The 18,720-nt window shown below is 33.9% G+C and overlaps 1 non-coding gene across 1 annotated transcript; it reads left to right on the forward strand.

Moving 5' to 3' along the window:
- Positions 1 to 4,421: 4,421 nt before the first annotated feature.
- On the forward strand, positions 4,422 to 4,494 carry Trnaa-ugc (transfer RNA alanine (anticodon UGC)). The gene has a single exon. It is a non-coding gene; the product is annotated as a tRNA-Ala (tRNA).
- The last annotated feature ends 14,226 nt before the right edge of the window (positions 4,495 to 18,720 follow it).

The following is an 18,720-nucleotide window of genomic DNA, read 5'->3' on the forward strand; positions in this document are numbered from 1 at the left end:
GGAATAGGAAATGCAAGCCTTCTTCTCCCTCATCCATAAAAATAACAAATAGACACATATTCTTAAATGATAATAGCCTTGGGAGGACTCAGATATACGTTAACAAAATTGCAGCAGCACAATGGAGTAAAAGAATGAAAAACTGCACAGAAAGGATTGCTGCGGGAGGTCACCATGCCTGAGACATGGGATGTGGTGAGTAACAAAGAAGAATGGTGGCTCCATCTGTGTGACCACAGTTGAGGCACCACTATGGTTCCCAGTGGCTTACTCTGCAAAGGACACTGGAATTTTCCAACATTTACGGTACCAACTATCTTCCTGAACAGTGTCCACAGACAGGATGACATTACCGAGCTCCCCACCCATGTAGGAGCCACATTGTGGCACCCTTGGACTGGTGTTTTAACTATCCCAATCTCATACATGCCCTGACCCCAGAGCCACCGCTTCTGCGCATGTGTCATACCCCAGCTCCAGCTGCCTCAAACAACATAGCCACCACTGATAAAGGCTAGCTCTGTGCCAGGCCTGATGGCCCTGGATAATCCGCATTTACCCACGCTACAGACCCCGGCTCTGGATCCTCCATGTGAGCACCTGTACCCTGACGTCTGAGCCACCATCACAATCAGCTGGTCTGCTACCTGGATCTCAGAGCCACTGAGGTTCCTCCCATGCTCGTGCTCCATGGCTGCACCATACATTCCCTTGCTTCTGACTCTGGAACCACGTCTGCCATCCCAGCCTAGGGGTCCAGTTAGACTCACCCCAAGAAGAGTACACCAAGACATACTATGACCAAAATTTCAAAGATAAGAGAAAAAAAATCATGAAAACAAGGAGGAAAAAAGATCCCAATGTACTTTCCAAAAAAGCCATGAGTTTGAAATTGTCATAAGAAATTCTGCAGGCCAGGAAAGAGTAGGATGATAATATATTCAAACACCAACCAAGTGTAATCCAGCAAAGTTGTTCCTAAGAAATAAAGATAAAGATTTTTTCCAAGCAACAGAAGGTAAGGAGGTTCATTGCCACTAGACCTGCCTTATAAGAAACACCAAGGGGAGTCAGATTCAAAATACTCCAGTATTTTAATGATGATGTGAAAATTGCATATATCACTACTACATATTTCAAAAGACAAAACCTATTCAAAAATACCTAGAGATATAATAATATGTCAAGAGATACCCAATATTAACAGATGTAAACTGTGACATCAAAAGCATAATATGTGTGTGTGTGGACTGGTTTTCCTGAAGTTCCTGAGTGCATTTCTTTTCCCATTTAAAGGTAGATTTTGGTCTAGTATGTAGGACATGAGGTAGCAAAGCTCATATCATCAAACCCTAGTTGGAAAGCTGAATTTATTTCACTCAATAGGTCAATATTTTGAAATTTTAAAACAAAATTTCAAACAGAAGCTCTTCTTTTTATACCTGTTGAATACAATATATATATAAACATAAAGCTTTCTCCTATCCAAGCTCCTGCCTTGGTTCCATGGCTCACGAAATAAATCAGTGAAAACTTTGGCAAAATAAGCAGCCTTTCAAGGCAAAGTCTCTCCCCTCTTCTCAACTGAGGCCCACAGAGGCTGTGCCCACTCTTCATTTTCCCATTCTTTCTTGGTCCTTAAATTTTGTTTTTACTTTAAACACATGGGCGCAGGTTCTGTGAAAATTTCATTGCCCTATATAAACATTTTAGGGACTCAGAAACAAAAAGATCCAAGCCTATGAAAAGTGTAATGAGTCCCAACGTAGCCATTTGGGATGGGGATTTAACTGCTTTGTTTGTGAGCTTCAGCTAAGGAAACAGATTACCTTCATCATGTGCTAATACCCCAGAGTCGATCTCAACTCTGCTCCACTATGGAAAGCATCCTGGGGATAACACCAAACACTCTGAAGATGAATTCTGTAAACCTGTCAATTGGCGAACAAAAAAAAAATTATGATTGGGCCCAAATTCCAGCTGAACACTCTTCTTCCTTATGTTGGGCTAAGAACCAATAGACAAAGTATCATGAATGCATTTCAAAATTGAAATCTCATTTCCATAATGATTGAACTATTTGCATAGAAAATATTGCCTATTGGATGTCTAAGAATCTAGGGAATAGCAGAGATATAATTAAAGAGAGAATATTTCTAAAAGACATAACTCCTTGGATTAAACTGTTACAGTGTCAGAAATGTCAAAACAGAATTTAATTAATGTTATTTTATCAACACAACTTTCAGTAGTGTATCTTTGTGTTTCTTATAAATTTTAACCTTGCTTGATTTCAGATTTCTTTGTCACTCTAATAATTTGTTTTCTCTCTGCTGTGAGCTTTAAAAATTGTGAGAGTTCTATTGAAATGCTTAGTAAATATACTATTTCCCTTTTATACACCATAACATACAGAACTAATATATTATGCAGACAATAGTAGTATTAAAGGAGATACATATGATTTCCATATATAAAAATACTAACCCAACATAAATTGTGTAAGAAAATATTTTTAGAGGCTTTCATGTTTATTCAACAAATGTTTCCTAAAAGATTTTCATTGAAGCAAAGCAATTTAATTTTCCTTTTCATATTACTCTCAGTAGTTATAAACTTAATTAGCTTCATATGCTTCACATTTGTTAGCATTCATGATAAATTTAATCTTTCCTTAGCACAACTTTTTGAAATCAAAATATGAACTAGAAAGGTTTAACTTTGATTAGTAGGACAAGAACAATAAGTAATCATAGCTATGAGATGCTAATTAGTGTCTGGGTGGTTCTATTCATAGTAACAATGGGACATAATATCTCTGTGTCCTTTTGTGTTCAACAACACTTTGCCAGATCATTTATTATAATGCCAATTATATTGCACTTGAAATTTACAGGTATTTTAACAGCAGAAAGAGACAAGAAATTATTTAAAATCTTGTCTTTTCTAACAGGGAGGCATTGTGTAAACTTAAAATGATACATTTAGGCAAACTATTTTGTTTTAAATTCCAAAGTCCAAAATGAGAAAGTTTTGAAAGTTTTAATTTCTCAGAATTCCTGGTCAAGTTGTTTTTCCATTTTGAGTTGAATCAGTTTTCTGAACAGATAATTCCCTTACCAAGTGTGAACAAGAAACACATTAATTCACATTATATAAAATGTGAATTTCTTTTATAAAAATCATGTTGAGTAACTTTAGCATGGAATAATATTTTATTTTTTTAAGAGAGAGAGAGAGAGAGAGAGAGAGAGAGAGAGAGAGAGAGAGAGAATTTTTTAATATTTATTTATTTTTTTAGTTTTTGGCGAACACAACGTCTTTGTTTGTATGTGGTGCTGAGGATTGAACCTGGGCCTCACGCATGCCAGGCGAGTGCTCTACCGCTTGAGCCACATCCCCAGCCCGGAATAATATTTTAGATACAGGTGTTGAGAGGGAATCTCTAATTGTTGCTTTGTGTTTTAATATAGCCAATAGACACAGTATATAAGTTCATCCCAAAGTAAAACACTATCTTGTGAATTATTTCTCTATGTCAAATTTAGACAATTTCAGGGGATGGGAGAATGAAAACATTTACAGTGAGAATTATTCTGTTTAACTACCTGTATAATCTTAGTTCCCCAGGGGATGATCAGCTATTATACATTTTTTAAAATGATTCATAAACTTTCCCATAAATGTGTTCATAATACATGGAGAAAACTCATTGGAAATAAATAAGCATAGCAAAAAACTCTAACGTGAGAATGAAAAGTGATTTAATTTGTTAAAATTCTAAATGCATGGTGGGGGTGTATAAAAAAGGGGGAGGGAATAGGGGAGAATCACAAACTAGAGTCAAATTCCATGCATGTATGGGTTTGTTGGGATGAACCTAACTACTATGTATAACTACAACACTCTAAAAAATAAAATAAAATAAAATAAAAAGTAAAAAGAAAGTAAATAAAACTTTCTAGATGCAATTACAAATTGGGTCCCTTTGTTCATATACTGTATTTATGTGTAATAATACTTGAAAAACGTTACTATTTTTTTATTTTATAATAGTATTATATATTTGGTAGCAATCACACAATAACAGCTACCATTAATTGAATATTTTCTGTTTTCAGGCACTAGGATAAGCACTTTAGGTACATTAATACATTTCATAGTCTTCAAAACTCCATAGAAATGGTTATTATCCTCCATATATAGATGACAAGCCAGTCACTTGTTCATGACCTCAGAATATATATGGAAAAAGAATTTAAATAAAGGTCAGTGTTTTGCCAAGATGTACATTCTTTATAAGCAAAATTTAAAGAATTTCTAAAATGAGAAGTTACACATAATTTTACAGACAAATGTAAAAGTAAGAAAATATGGGCATGAATAAAGTAAAAAAAAAAAAAAAAGGAAAAACATGGGCTGGGGGTATAGCTCAGTTGGTAGAGTGCTTGCCTTGCATGCACAAGGTCCTGGGTTTAATCCCCAGCACCACCACCAAAAAAAAAAAAAAAAAAAGCAGATCTCTTAAATGTAACCACAGGTAACATTTTGGTGCTTTTCAAGTACATATAAATATATATAAATATATTTCTAATAAAATGATCATGCACTACTTATATATGCTTGTGTTTCATTTCTATTTAATGAAATATCTTTATTATTTTATGGGGGGACAGAGGGAATATATGAATATATCTGTCATATATATATATATATATATATATATATATATATATATACACAAACTGGCTCAAAATTTTTATTATACTCATTTAACATTTTGATAAATACCCCTAAGTAATCCCTCCAAGATGATCAAACATGTTAGTGCACTCTCCAGATATTTTTAAAAATGTCTAGATCTCTCCACACTTTCTTGAGCTGTGTCTCCTCTTTGTCATGGTAACTGGAAAATAAATCTGATTTTGTAAATCATGAACAATTTTCTAATGTAGCTTTTATTCATTTCAGTTTCTCAACACCCTTTTTGCCTACTTAAAGCCAACTTACTTTTATTCATACTTTTAACTGACTTTAATTTTTAGCAGTCATTTCTGTTTGAAACTTCATCCTTTGCCTTTAAGTGTGAAGCATACATTTAATAAATTTTCTTCACTCTTGGAATGCTGCACATTTTTTGTCTTATGTAGAAATTACATGTAGTCAAATTTATTAAAAAATTATTCTATAGCTTCTGTATTTTGTGATAAACTTAGAATAAAATTACACTAAACCAAATTTGCCCAACCCTATAGATTGGGTCATCTCTCTAGTCACACTCATTTAAAATATCTCCTTTCTAACTTTCAAAGTCCCTATATGGCAATGTTTCTTATTCTTTAAGACATATTGATCTCTAAAAATCTTTCTGCAAAGGCAGCTTTAAAAATATTTAACAGAAGCATGTGACTTTGGTCTCACTCATCAGAACATCAAATCTCCCTTTACTAATAATTGACCTGGTGGTAAACAGAGAACTCTTACCCACCCAACACACACACACACACACACACACACACACACACACACACACACCACACACACACATTGAGGTTTTAATAAGATATTGGACAAAAGACTGAGACTAATATTTTGATGAATGGTTATCTATTGCAGATGTGTAAAGTATAAATTATCTAAAATTATTTCATGTGTTTTTGTCAGCATTTTTTTTTGTTGTTGTAAGCAAAAAACCTCACAAGAACAATTTTAGAGGTAGAGGTTTATTTAGGGCTCATAGTTTCAGAGGTCTCAGTCCATAAATAGATGGCTCTACTTGTTGCTCCAAGGTGAGGCAGAGCATCATGGTGGAATACTGTGGTAGAAGAAAGCAGGTCAGTACATGGCCACTAAAGAACAGACAGAAAGTTCTGTTCAACAAAGACATATTATGTACTCCAAAGGCACATCCCCAGAAACTCCCCTCTGCCAGCCGCAGCCTACCTACCTAGAGTTACCAGTTGATCCTTTATCTGTAGATTAGCACACTGATTAGTTTAAGGCTCTCTTAACCCAAACATTTCACCTTTGAGCTTTCTTACATTGTCTCCTAGATGAGCTTTTGGGGGACACCTCACATGCAAATCATAACATCATGGAACCTGATGTGAAAAGAGGAATAAACTAAGAAAACAAGACCAATGATGAACCCAGCCTAATTCCATTTTAAGATTGGGAGCCATCGTGTCACAAAGTCATGTAATTACTATCAATTACCGAGATTTCTAAATTTGTTTGGAATTCCTGCCCGTGCTCTGAACTCACCCATGCCTGGGTCTCCTTGACCAGATAACAACCCCCTCTAAAACCTTAGTGGTGCCTCATAAATCCTGGCTCCCCCTGGCCAGATAACAACCCTCTCTAAAACCTCAGAGGTGCCTCATAAATTCTGATGTTGGGATCTGAATTTACTCCCTACCTTAAAATATCATGCCATGCAGAGCATTAACCTGCTATCTGCCTTTGTATTATGTTTGTCAAAATCCTGTTGGCTGTAAGTTCTCAAGACACTCCCTTTTGCAACGTTTTGTGCTATAAAACCTTTTTCCTGAAGGACTGGGGGACTGTTCCCTGGCCCAGGTTTCAGGTGAGACAGTCTCTGGCCAGCTGTTGTGCACACAATACAACCTTGCTTTAATTTGATTTAAAATTGGTGTCAGTGGTCTTTTCTTGCATCATGGTTCAACAACCAATCCCAAATCAACCCATATATAAACGATCTACAAGTTAATTTTTTTCTGTTTTTTAAAAGATATTAAACCTTCAAAGTTAAAGAATCTTACTGAACGTAGGAGGAACATTATTGCCAAGTATATCATCATTTCAACATGATTAAAATGTGCCTTTCTCTTTTCATTAAGATTTTCTTTCTCTTTTCATTAGGATTTTCATAGATTGGGGAATGTGTTGAGGTATTCTTCATCACACACATTTTAAAATGAATTCCGTGTGTTTTGGGATAGGTCATTTATATCAATCATACAGAATTTTTAGGTTGTAATAGATTAAAATTCTGACTATTTCATTTCACACGTTTACAGCTTGCTAAACATAATTTCTTCCTAGTGCTGTTTTCATCCTTCCTTTGTAAAATGTCTATTTCCTGTCCACCTGACAATGACTGTTTTCTTCTCATGATAGCCTCAGTTTCTATTTTTTCCCTTTTTGTTTTGTGTACATTTTCTACCTCTTTACCCTAATAAGAGGAGGCTCCTGTATGTCAGCTAATTCAACTTTATTCTGGGCAAAAATTATGGAACGTTTCTTCCTTTGAATTTAGAGGCCTCGCTGCACATTAGAGTCAGGTCATTTTTAACTTCATAGGAGAGGAGGAAGGTGGACATACAGTGGGGCTGTGCTTCTGACCGTGGGCAAGCACAACCGTGGAGACCTGAATTTTCAGACAGTGGCAGGGATCTGACTGCACTTTGCATCTGAGCTTCAGTTCTCTGAGCATGAAAGAAGTTGGATCCCTGTCCTCATCACCACGTTCCCAGCTTCCTGCCTGCCCAGAGGTCTGAACATGGTCTGTAAATCGCCCAGCCGCTAGAATTGAAGGCACCATGTAACTTGAAGTTGAGGTACCTGGGGGTACCCAAGTGAACTGATGTCTGGGGGGACACTCTGAGGCCTATGGCGTCCAGAAGCTAGCAAAGGCAGGAAACCTCCTGCAGCCTCCAGAAGAAGGCACAGCTTGTCAACACCTTGGCTTTTCTCCAGTGAAATTCATTTTCAAAGTGCTGGCCTCCAGAGCTGTAAGACAAAATGTGTGTGTTGTTTTAAGTCTCTGTTTTGATCCCTCTGTTTCTCCAGTAAATTTATAATTTATAAACACCTGCATTAAATGTCTTTCTGCTTGAATTCGGTGGTTTTTGTTTTCTGCCTCCTTGTGTGAATGATATGTGAGGTCATACATTCTGACCTGTTAAAAGAGGTTGGGAGATGAGAAAATAATAAATATTAAATGTGACCTGGAAAAAGTAACCTGCCATATGGTGAAGTAATTGCGATTTTTATATATATCCCAAATTGAATTTCTTTGGTTCTTCTGTAAACACATATAAGCAGTCTATGTATATCATATAAAAAGGTTCAAAGATTTCACTTATACACACATAGACATATATCAATCTGGGAACACTGTGAAACTGCAATATTGTAGTAAAAGAAAAAGTGTTTTTATTTTCTGTGCAAAATCTTGAGCCACTTATTGAAAGATATTCTTAATTATAAATAAGTTTTTTTAATCGAAATGCAACCAAATCAGTACTCAAACCTATTATTTGTAACTTTTCTTGTTCATAAAATGCATTTAATCTGGATAATGAATTAAGTAAAAATGGCAGCACTTTTGAAAAGGATTAGTTAGTATTCTAATATAGAAAATTATCTTATGCAAGGCTGCATTTTCTTTTATTTTTTTCTCCATAAAAATATCAGAGTAAATTGGACTTCTGTCCCATAAATAACACTGAGTCTGGAGAGAAGGAAATTTTTATTTTTCCTATATCTTCAAATGAATAAAATTGTTTGATTATAATCATGCTGTGGTAGACTAAATACTGACTCTTTTAAGATATCCATTTCCCCATTTCCTAATTCCTTGAATTTATTCATATTATCCTGTGTTACCATTTTGCAGATGTAAATAAGAGTCTTGAAAGGGGAAAATGAGTTTGCTTTAGTTTGCTGGGCCTACCGTAACGAAATGCCATCACTGGGTGGTTCAAACAGTACAACTACATTGTCTCATGTTGGCTGAGGTGGTTCCTTCTGAGAGTGAGCCTGAGTGTAGGGTCAACTCTCTGGTACATACTCACAAGTGACAATTTTCTCAATAGGACCCCTAAAGCTCAGGAAATAAATGAGATAGCATTAATAAATAAATAATAAGTAAATCAATGAATAAATGGGATGGCATCAAATTTAAAAAGCTCCTGTACAGCAAAGGAAACAATTAGGAATAGGAAAGAGAGTTTACAGAATGGGAGAAAATCTTTGCTAGCTACTTATCTGACATAGGATTAGTATCTAGAATATATGAAGACAAAATCTGTGACGAAAATGTTACACCAAACGATCAAATAACCCAATTAATAAATGGGAAAATTAATTAAACAAACACTTCTCAAAAGCAAAAGTACAAATGGCCAACAAATATATTTAAAAATGCTCAACATCATTAGCACTATGGAAATGCAAATTAAAACAACACTGAGATTTCATCTCACACTAGTCAGAATGGCAGTCATCAAGAATACAAATAATAATAAATGCTGGAGAAGATGTGGAGAAAAAGGAACACTTTTAGTGGGATTGTAAATTAGTACAACCACTATGGAAGTCAGTATAGAAGCTCCTTAAAAGACTAGGCATAGGCTGAACACAATGACATATGCTTGTAATCCCAGTGGCTCGAGACGCTGAGGCAAGAGAATTGTAAGTTCAAAGCCGGACTCAGCAAAAGCAAGGCACTAAACAACTCAGAGAGACCCTGTAATACAAATTAGGGCTGGGGATGTGGCTCAGTGGCTGTGTGCCTCTGCCCCACACCTGCAAAAACAAAACAAAACAAAAAACCCACTAGCCATGGAACCACTATATGACCCAGCTATACTACTCTCTGGTGTTTATCTGGAAGAATTAAAGTCATCTTACTACAGTGATTCATGCATACCCAGGTTTATAGCAACAAAATTTATAATAGCCAAACTATGGAATCAGCCTAGGTTTCCATTAATGAATGAATGGATAAAGAAAACATGGTCTATATACACAATGAAGTTGTATTCAACTATAGAGAAAAATAAAATTATGTGATTTGCCACAAAATGGATAGAACTACAGAGACCATCATACTAAGCAAAATAGCCAAACTCAGATGGTCAAGAGCCACATGTTTTCTCTCATATATGAAAGATAGAGAGGAAAGAGGAAACGAAAGGGGCAGGAGGAATCTCCTAAAAATCAAAGGGAGATCAGTAGAGGAAAAGGACCAGATTGTAGGAGGAGGGGAGGGAGGGTGGAAGTGCTGTGGAGTGATATTGGTAAAATTACATTGTTATATGATGTGCATGTAAGAATTGGTAACAGCAAATCCCACCATTATATATAACTATAAGGCACTAATAAAAGTTAGACAGAAAATAAAATAAAATAAAATAATTCTATTCTATATTATTATAACTGATAACACTAGATTTTGCCTCCTATGATTTACTCTAAACATATATAAGAATGTTTTTTTATATGTTCTTTTTAAAAGTGCAATTTTGTTTTCTTACAAGTAATAAAATAATGTTTCCTTCAATCACTCCTAAAAAATGCCTTATTATAAAAAAATGAATTAATGCAATGATTCTGGTTGGGTTTTCATATTAGATCAGAATTCATTTTCTAGTTCAATAATTTATTAATACTATAAACTGGAAAATTAGCAAATATGTAATTTTTTGTTTTTCTATAAAAACAGGAGAATAATATTTGTTTAATATATTTGCTTCTATGATTTGAAATACTAGCTAATGTTAAAATTTTAAATACCTGGAATCTTCATTGGAATTCAGTAGGTATAAAGTAATTGTGGCCAATATTACCACTGTCAAGATCAATGGTGCATTGATCTTTTAACATTTATTTGCAACTCCTATTCTCTTATAGGGCATTTGAGGTTTCAAGTTCTGCTTATTCTGTTTTTTTTAAAAAATATTTGCCAAATAACCTAAAAGAGGAACTTTTTATAGTTTTATCAAGGCAGGAATTTCTTAGAGATAGGAATAGGATAAATTAATAAAAAAATTAAAATGATAAACATATTTCAAAGTCTATAAACTTCACTATTTGCTGACAATATAATTCTAGATTTAGAAGATCCAAAAATTCCACTAGAAAACTTCTAGAACTACTAAATGAATTCAGCAAAGTATCAGTATATAAAATCACAGCCACAAATCAGTCACATTCCTGTATATTAATGATGGATCTACTGAAAGAGAAATTAGGAAATCTACCCAATTCACAAGAGTATCAAATATATGTAAAAATATATTTATCTATCTATATATATATTATATAAATGTATATCAATCTAATAAAAGAGATGAAATACCTCTAGAATGAAAACTACAAAACACTAAAGAAAGTAATTGAAGATGACCTTAGAAGATGGAAAGATCTCCCATGAACTTGGATAGGCAGAATTAACATTGTCAAAATGACCATACTACCAAAAGCATCATACAGATTTAATGCAATTTCTATTAAAATCCCAACATCATTCCTAATACAAAGAGAACAAGCAATCATGAAATTCATTTGTAAAAATAAGAGGCTCAGAATAGCCAAATCGATCCTTAGCAAGAAAAGTGAAACAGGAAGCATCACAATATCAGACCTTAAATTATACTACAGAGCTATAGTAACAAAAACAGTGTGATATTGGCACCAAATAGACCTGTAGAACAATGGTACAGAATTGAAGACATAGAAACAAACCCACATAAATACAGTTATCTCATACTAGACAAAGTTCCAGAAACATTAATTGGAGAAGATAGCCTCAACAAATGGTACTGGGAAAATTGGAAATTCATGTGTAACAAAATAAAATTAAACTGCTATTTCTCAATCTGCATAAAACTCAACTCAAAGTGGATCAAGGACTTAGACACTAGAATAGAGACCCTGTGTCTAATAGAAGAAAAATTTGGTCCAAATCTTCACAATGTTGGCCTAGGATCTGACTTCCTTAACAAGATTCCTAAAGGGTAAGAAGTAAAATCAATAAACAATAACAACAACAACAAAAGGGAAAGAATTCAAACTAAAAAGCTTCTTCTCAGCAAAGGAAACAATCAATAACATGAAGAGATAGCTGACAGAATGGGAGAAAATATATACCACACACACCTCAGATAGAACATTAATCTCCAGGATATATAAAGAACTCCCAAAACTTAACATCAAAAAAAAAAAAAAAATAACCCAATAAATAAATGGGCTAAGGAACTGAACACACACCTCACAGAAGAAGAAATATAGTTGATTAACAAATATATGAAAAATCTTCAACATTCTAACAATTAGAGAAATGCAAATCAAAACTACTCTAAGATTTTATCTCACTCCAGTCAGAATGGCAATTATCAAGAATATAAGCAACAGTAAATGTTGGCAAGGATGTGGGGGAAAAGGTAGATTCATACATTGCTGGTGCGACTGCAAACTGGTGCAAACATTATGGAAAGCAGTATGGCGATTCATCAGAAAACTTGGAGTGGAATAACCATTTGATCCATCTGTTATATATATATATATATATATATATATATATATATATATATATATATATATATATATTCCAAAGAACTTAAAAGCAGTTTATATCCAAAGGACTTAAAAGCAGTTTATATCCAAAGGACTTAAAAGCAGTTTATATCCAAAGGACTTAAAAGCAGCATACTACAGTGATGCAGCCACATCAATGTTTATAGCAGCTCAATTCACAATAACCAAACTATGAACCAACCCAGGTGTTTTTCAAAAGATAAATGAATAAAAAATGTGCTATGTATACACAATGAAATATTTCTCAGCCTTAGAGAAGAAAAATTATGGCATTTACAGGTAAATAGGTAGAGCTTATGAATATCATACTAAGCAAAATAAGCCAGTCCCCACAAACCAAAGGTTGAATGTTTTCTCTGATCTGCAGATGCTAATTCACAATAAGGAGGGCAGGGTAGGGATAATATAGGTATGTTGGCAGAGGGGAGTGAAGGAAGGAGAGGGAACATGGGGTTAGAAACAATAGCAGAATGAACTGGACAGTATTAACTCATGTACATATATCACAAGACTGGTGTAATTCTACATCACAAACAACCAGAAGAATGAGAAGTTATATTCCATTTGTGTATGATGATTCAAAATGCATTCTACTGTCATGTATAACTAATTAGAACAAATAAAAAGCATATTTGAGAGCCTTATAAAAATAATAAACAAAATTTAAAGTGCATCAGCGTTGACATGAAACATATAGAGTATATACTTCAATTAAAAAAAATGTTCTTAAAACCAGATTTAAAATGCCAGCTACTTACCAATTAGATGGAACATTTTAAATTTAAGATCCTACATTGGTTTATAATTTTAAAAAATAGAAAGAAAATATGTATACTACATAAACACTACCCCAAAGATAGTGGTGTGGTTACATAAATACAAAACAAAGTGGATTTTAAGGCAAGAAACATTTCTAAAGATCGAAATATTTCATAGAAACAAAAGAGACTCAATTTGACTGGAAACTAAGCAATCCCAGAACTGAAGCAATCAAATAGTCTACCTTTGAAATATATGAAAAAAGTTGACCAAAAATCAAATTAGAGATAGGTAAAACCACAATCATGCTTGAAGTCATGTTTTTTAAAAGTTTGATAGGTCTGTAAAATTAACAATTGACATAATAAAATACATTTAAATCGTACATTTTGATCAAATTGGACATCTATGTAGCTCCATGAAACCACCAGCACAACCAAGTAAACAGCAAGGTCTGGTGGTATATGTCTAAAATCCCTGCAATTTGGGAGTTAGGAAGATGGCAAGTTGGTGGCCAGCCTCAACAAATTATTAAGTCTGAAAATTTAAAAAAGCAGGGCAGGGGAAGAGGGCTTGCAATGTAGCTCTGTGGTGAAGTGCCCCTGACTTCAATCCCCAATACAAAATAAATAAATAAGTAAATAAAGAAACAAATAAATAAATACGAATATCCAACATCCTCCCCAAGTGTCATCATGCCTCACTATAATCTCTTTGCCTTGCTTCTCCTTGTCATCCTCCACTTTTGGTAACCAATAATTGATCTGTTTCGTATTACTAGAGATGAGTTTGCATCTTCTAGAATATTGCACAGACAGAATCCTATAGTGAGCACCATTTCATTGGTCCACCTTCTTGTACTTAGATCTGATTTTGAGATGCTGTCACTGTGGTGAGTGTATCACTGATCCATTTCTTTTTGTGGCTGAGCAGTATGCATTGTGTTGACAGGTTAAATTTTATTCATTCCTAGTTGATACGTTGCATCCCCTTTTTAATGATGCTAAGTAACTTCTTGTATGCTTATTTTTTTCTATGTTTTATTTTTGGTAAGTGTCTATCCATGTCTTTTTTCCCCGCTATAAACATTGCATTGCCTGATTTTTTTGGGCAGCCACACTGACCTCATATAATCCAGAAAGTATTCTATCTTCAATATTCTGAAAGAATATCTGTAATATTGTTATTTCTTCCTTAAATGCTCAATAGAATTTACCAGTAAAGCCATCAGGATCTATAATTTTCTACAAATTCACAACTAACAGATATAGACACATTTATGTTATCTCTTTCTTTTTGAGTGAACATTACTAGTCTGTGTCTTTCAAGCATTTGATCTTTTCATCTCAGCATTCAAATTTATTGGCATGAATTTTTAAAAATTATTTCCATATTATCTTTAAAATATCCATAGACTCAGTGGTGATGATTCTTCTCTCACTCCTGATTTCTTAATCTGTTTTTTCTTCCTTTTCCAAAATAGCCTGGATAGAAGTTGACCAATTCCATCAATATCTCCAAGGACAAGGGTTTAGTTTTATTAATTTGTTTCTTCTCAGTTTTAGTTTTCTCTTTACTTGTTTGTAGTCTGATTATTTCTTCCTGTTAACTTTGGATTTCATTTCCCTTTCTTTTTCTGGTTTGTTAATGTGGATTCTAAAGTCACTGATTTAAGATTTTTCAAAAAATTTTCTAATGTGGATATTTAGTGCTCATATTCATCTAAATATCATTGTGTTCCTGGGATAAATCAGACTTGGTCTTAAGGTACAATCTTTTCTTAAATTTCTGGGTTCTTTTTGCTGTTACATTAAGGATTTTTATACCAATGTATATTGGTATAAAAATACTCTGTTATTTTGTTGAAATATCTTTCATTTTGGTCTGAGCATAATACTACTTTCCTAAAATGAGTTGGGAGACATGACATTCTCTCTTCTCTTTTCTGGAAAATCTGATGTAGAATTGGTGTTATCGATTTCACAAATGTTTCGCAGAATTCACAAGGCAAACTTTAGTGTATGCAGTCATGTTTGTGGGTTGATTTACCTTTAGGAGGAATTTTATTAGTTGATATAAAGTTTTTCAGTTTATCTGTTTTTTCTTGCTCTTTTGTATATTCCAAAGACTTTATTTTCAGAAAGCTATTAATAATGTTTTCATATTACTCTGTAAAGTCTGTAGAATTTGAAATAATCCATTGCTCTTTCACTTCTGATCATGATAAATTTCTTTTTTGTCTTGATCAGACTTACCAGATATGTATCAATTTTACTGATCTCTTCAAAGAACCAACTTCCATTTGTCTTGTTTTCTCTTATTGATTTCTGCTTGTGTCTTACTGTTTTCTCTCTTCTTTCTGCTTGGGGTTTAAGTTGCCCTCCTAATGTTTTTAGGAGAATGTTGAATTTATTGACCTGAAACCTTTCTTATTTTCTAAGGTGAATACTATTCCACTAACTTTCCCTTCAAGTCTGCTTTTATAAGGATAGCCTGTTTTCCTCTGTGGTATTGGTATAGGATTCGTGCCCAACCCCTGGGGCCAGTAGCTTCTGATTCCTGCTGTCAATGACAGTTGTACCTTTGTCCATGACTGGTGGCTGGAGGGAATTATTTCTATGGGCAAAGCTCTCAGTTTGAGCAGATGGGTGCTCCTGTTTCTCCCTTAAGTGCAAGGCAGACTTTACTTCTAAGCCTTCCAAGCAGATATTTCTTCTTACCTACAACAGGGGTCAGAGTGTTTCCCTTCTGGCCTTGAGAGACAAACTGTGTCTCTCTCTTGGACACAGTGAATCTTGTCTTGAAGGGTGTTTCTTGCCTGTCTCTGTTTGGTGGAAGGTGCTTCCTGAGAGAAGAGATTCTAAGAAGCTGTTTTCTCATGTTGGTCTTGAAAGGGAACTATCTGAGGTGTCCTGTCCCGCCTGCCCAAAGAGAGCCTGGAAGATCCATGGAAACATAATTTAAGTTCACCTTTCATTTTTATCTGGGATTCCCAGGGATTCTAAATTGTCAAACTTTTCCACAGTTATCTATTATAATTGTGTTAAATTACCTTTCTTCTGACTGGCATATGGCATCCATGTTTTTCTCAAGTGCCCTGCATAAAGCAAAATAGCTTGCATCCAATATGTCCCCAGAGGAGTTTATAATCCTTTGGAATTCAGTTCGCTTGGTACCTTTTGACTTGGATTTCTTAATGACCAAAGAAAAGTTGTAATTGTGGAGATTTTCTGATATTTTTTTCTAACCACTTGTATTCATTTTTTTCCCATATCTAAACAGAACAGGAGTGAAATATTTGAAAAGCATAAGACTGACTTCTATATATAAATCTCAAGGTTAAAAGAAAAAACATTAAGTAAAATAGAATAAAATAATAAACAAAATAGAAAAATTAATAGCAATGAAAATACATGCATAACTCAAAGAATCAATAAAACATAAAAGCATATTCTTTGCAATTAGTAATAAAATGTATATATTTCAGTCCAGAAAAAAAAGAGGAAAGAAACCCCAAATTTTCGATATAAACAATGAAAAACAAAATAGAAATACAGGTTCTTCAGACATAAAAACTATAAAAGCTAATATTATAGACAAGTTATTTTTTTTGGCTTCTTTGATTTATTTTATTTATTTTTTATGTGGTGCTGAGGATCAAACCCAGTGCCTCACAGGTGCTAGCAAGCACTCTATCACTGAGCCACAACCCCAGCCCATAAACAAGCTATTCTGATGATATAAGTTAAGTGGATAAATTTATTTAGAAGCAAAAGTCACCAAAATTGATACAAGAAGAAATAGAAAACTTGAATAGTCTTACATCTAACAAAAATCTTGGACATTGATTAAAACTCTCACATACACATACATACCTCTTGCTGCATAAAAAACAGGTCTAGGTAATTTACTGTTGAACTTTATAACTTTTATCAAAGAACTAACATCAAAAGAATAGAGAGAAAGGGATAAATTCCTGCTTGTGGCTTATGCTCAATCTTGATAAGAAAACTTGGGAATAAATGTTAAGACAGAAAATATAAGCCAATGACTTTCATAAGCAATGGTGTAATGAATCAAAGCAAAATGTTATCAAAAGTATTGAGCAATGTATATAAAAAGATAAGACTTTAGTAATAAGTTGGGCTTTTCCTGGAAATTTAAGATTAAGTGAATATTTAAAAAACTAACTGGTATAATTTTTTATAGTAGCAACTAAGGGATAGAAAATTATGCATTCTTTTCAATAGATACAGAAATAGCACTAGGTAAAATTCATTACCTTTGCATGATTAAAAAATTCTTTGTAAGCCAAGAGTAGTTTTAAATAATTTAAGTTAAAGTTATATACACAAAATATGCTACATAGCATGCTAGTTGGTTATTGGGAATAAGACCAGGACATAGACTCTCAATGACGTCTATTCATCCATCAGTGCTCTGCATGGCACAGCCACTTATAATGAGCAAAAAGAAAGGCACAAAGCACAGAACAGAAGAAATAAAATTTGGATTTCTTAATGACCAAAGAAAAGCTGCAATTGTGGAGAGTCTCTGATCTATTCACATACCACATTATAGGTACAACAGAAAAATTGTAAAAAAAAACCACAACTGTTAATTACTAGATTGCAGAATTTCAAACACTGATACATTTTGAATAGCATCCAAACAACGTGGAAATAAAACTAAGAGTTTTCAGAGAAATTAAAGCCTATCTGAAGAAATAGAGCAATATATAATCTGATGGAATTGGAAAATTCAATGGTTAATTTTTTTTCCAAATTATTCTGTAAACCTTACAGGTGGATGCAAAGCATCATGGTGTTGATAAGTCATAATAGTAAATAGTTATTGGTAATTTTAATGCTAGTAAAATAATAATAGTGAAAATTGCAGGACTGTAATATAAATATACCACATATTCATCATAATAATTAATTTAGAAAAGAGTTCACACAAATTGTAAAGAGATGAATGGAAAAATACTTTTTAAACTTTAAAAGAAACAAAACAATTGGCTGGAAAATATAAAAACTCATTATATGCATTCAAAAAAAAAGGCCAATCTTATATTTATTTGGAAAACATGTGTTATGGTTTGGATGTGAGGTATTTCCCAAAAGCTCACATGTGAGACAATGCAAGAAGATTCAGAGAAGAAAAGATTGGGTCCTAAGAGTGTTAACCCGATCAGTGAATTAATCCCCTGATAGAGATTAACTGAGTGGTAACTGAAGTGATGGGGTGTGGCTGGAAGAGGTGGGAATTGGGGTGTGGCTTTGGGTGCATATTTGTTTCTGTCAGGTGGAGACCTCTCCCTCTGCTCTCAGATCACCATATGACCTGCTTCCCTCGGCCCCACTCTTCCGCCATAATGTTGTGCTTCACCTTGAGCCCCAAGGAATGGAGCCACTCTCTTATGGACTGAGACATCTGAAACTGTGAACCCTAAATAAACCTTTCCTCCTGTAGAGTTGTTCTGGTCGGGTCCTTTAGTCTCAGCAGTGAAATAAGCTGACTAAAACAACATACAAAATAAAAATGTATGTGAAGGTCAGTTTTCCACTAACAGATTACCAAATTTTTATAATATTTAGTATGTGAATACAAGTA

Source organism: Urocitellus parryii, chromosome 2 (genome assembly GCF_045843805.1).
Source record: "Urocitellus parryii isolate mUroPar1 chromosome 2, mUroPar1.hap1, whole genome shotgun sequence".
Lineage (NCBI taxonomy): Eukaryota > Metazoa > Chordata > Mammalia > Rodentia > Sciuridae > Urocitellus > Urocitellus parryii.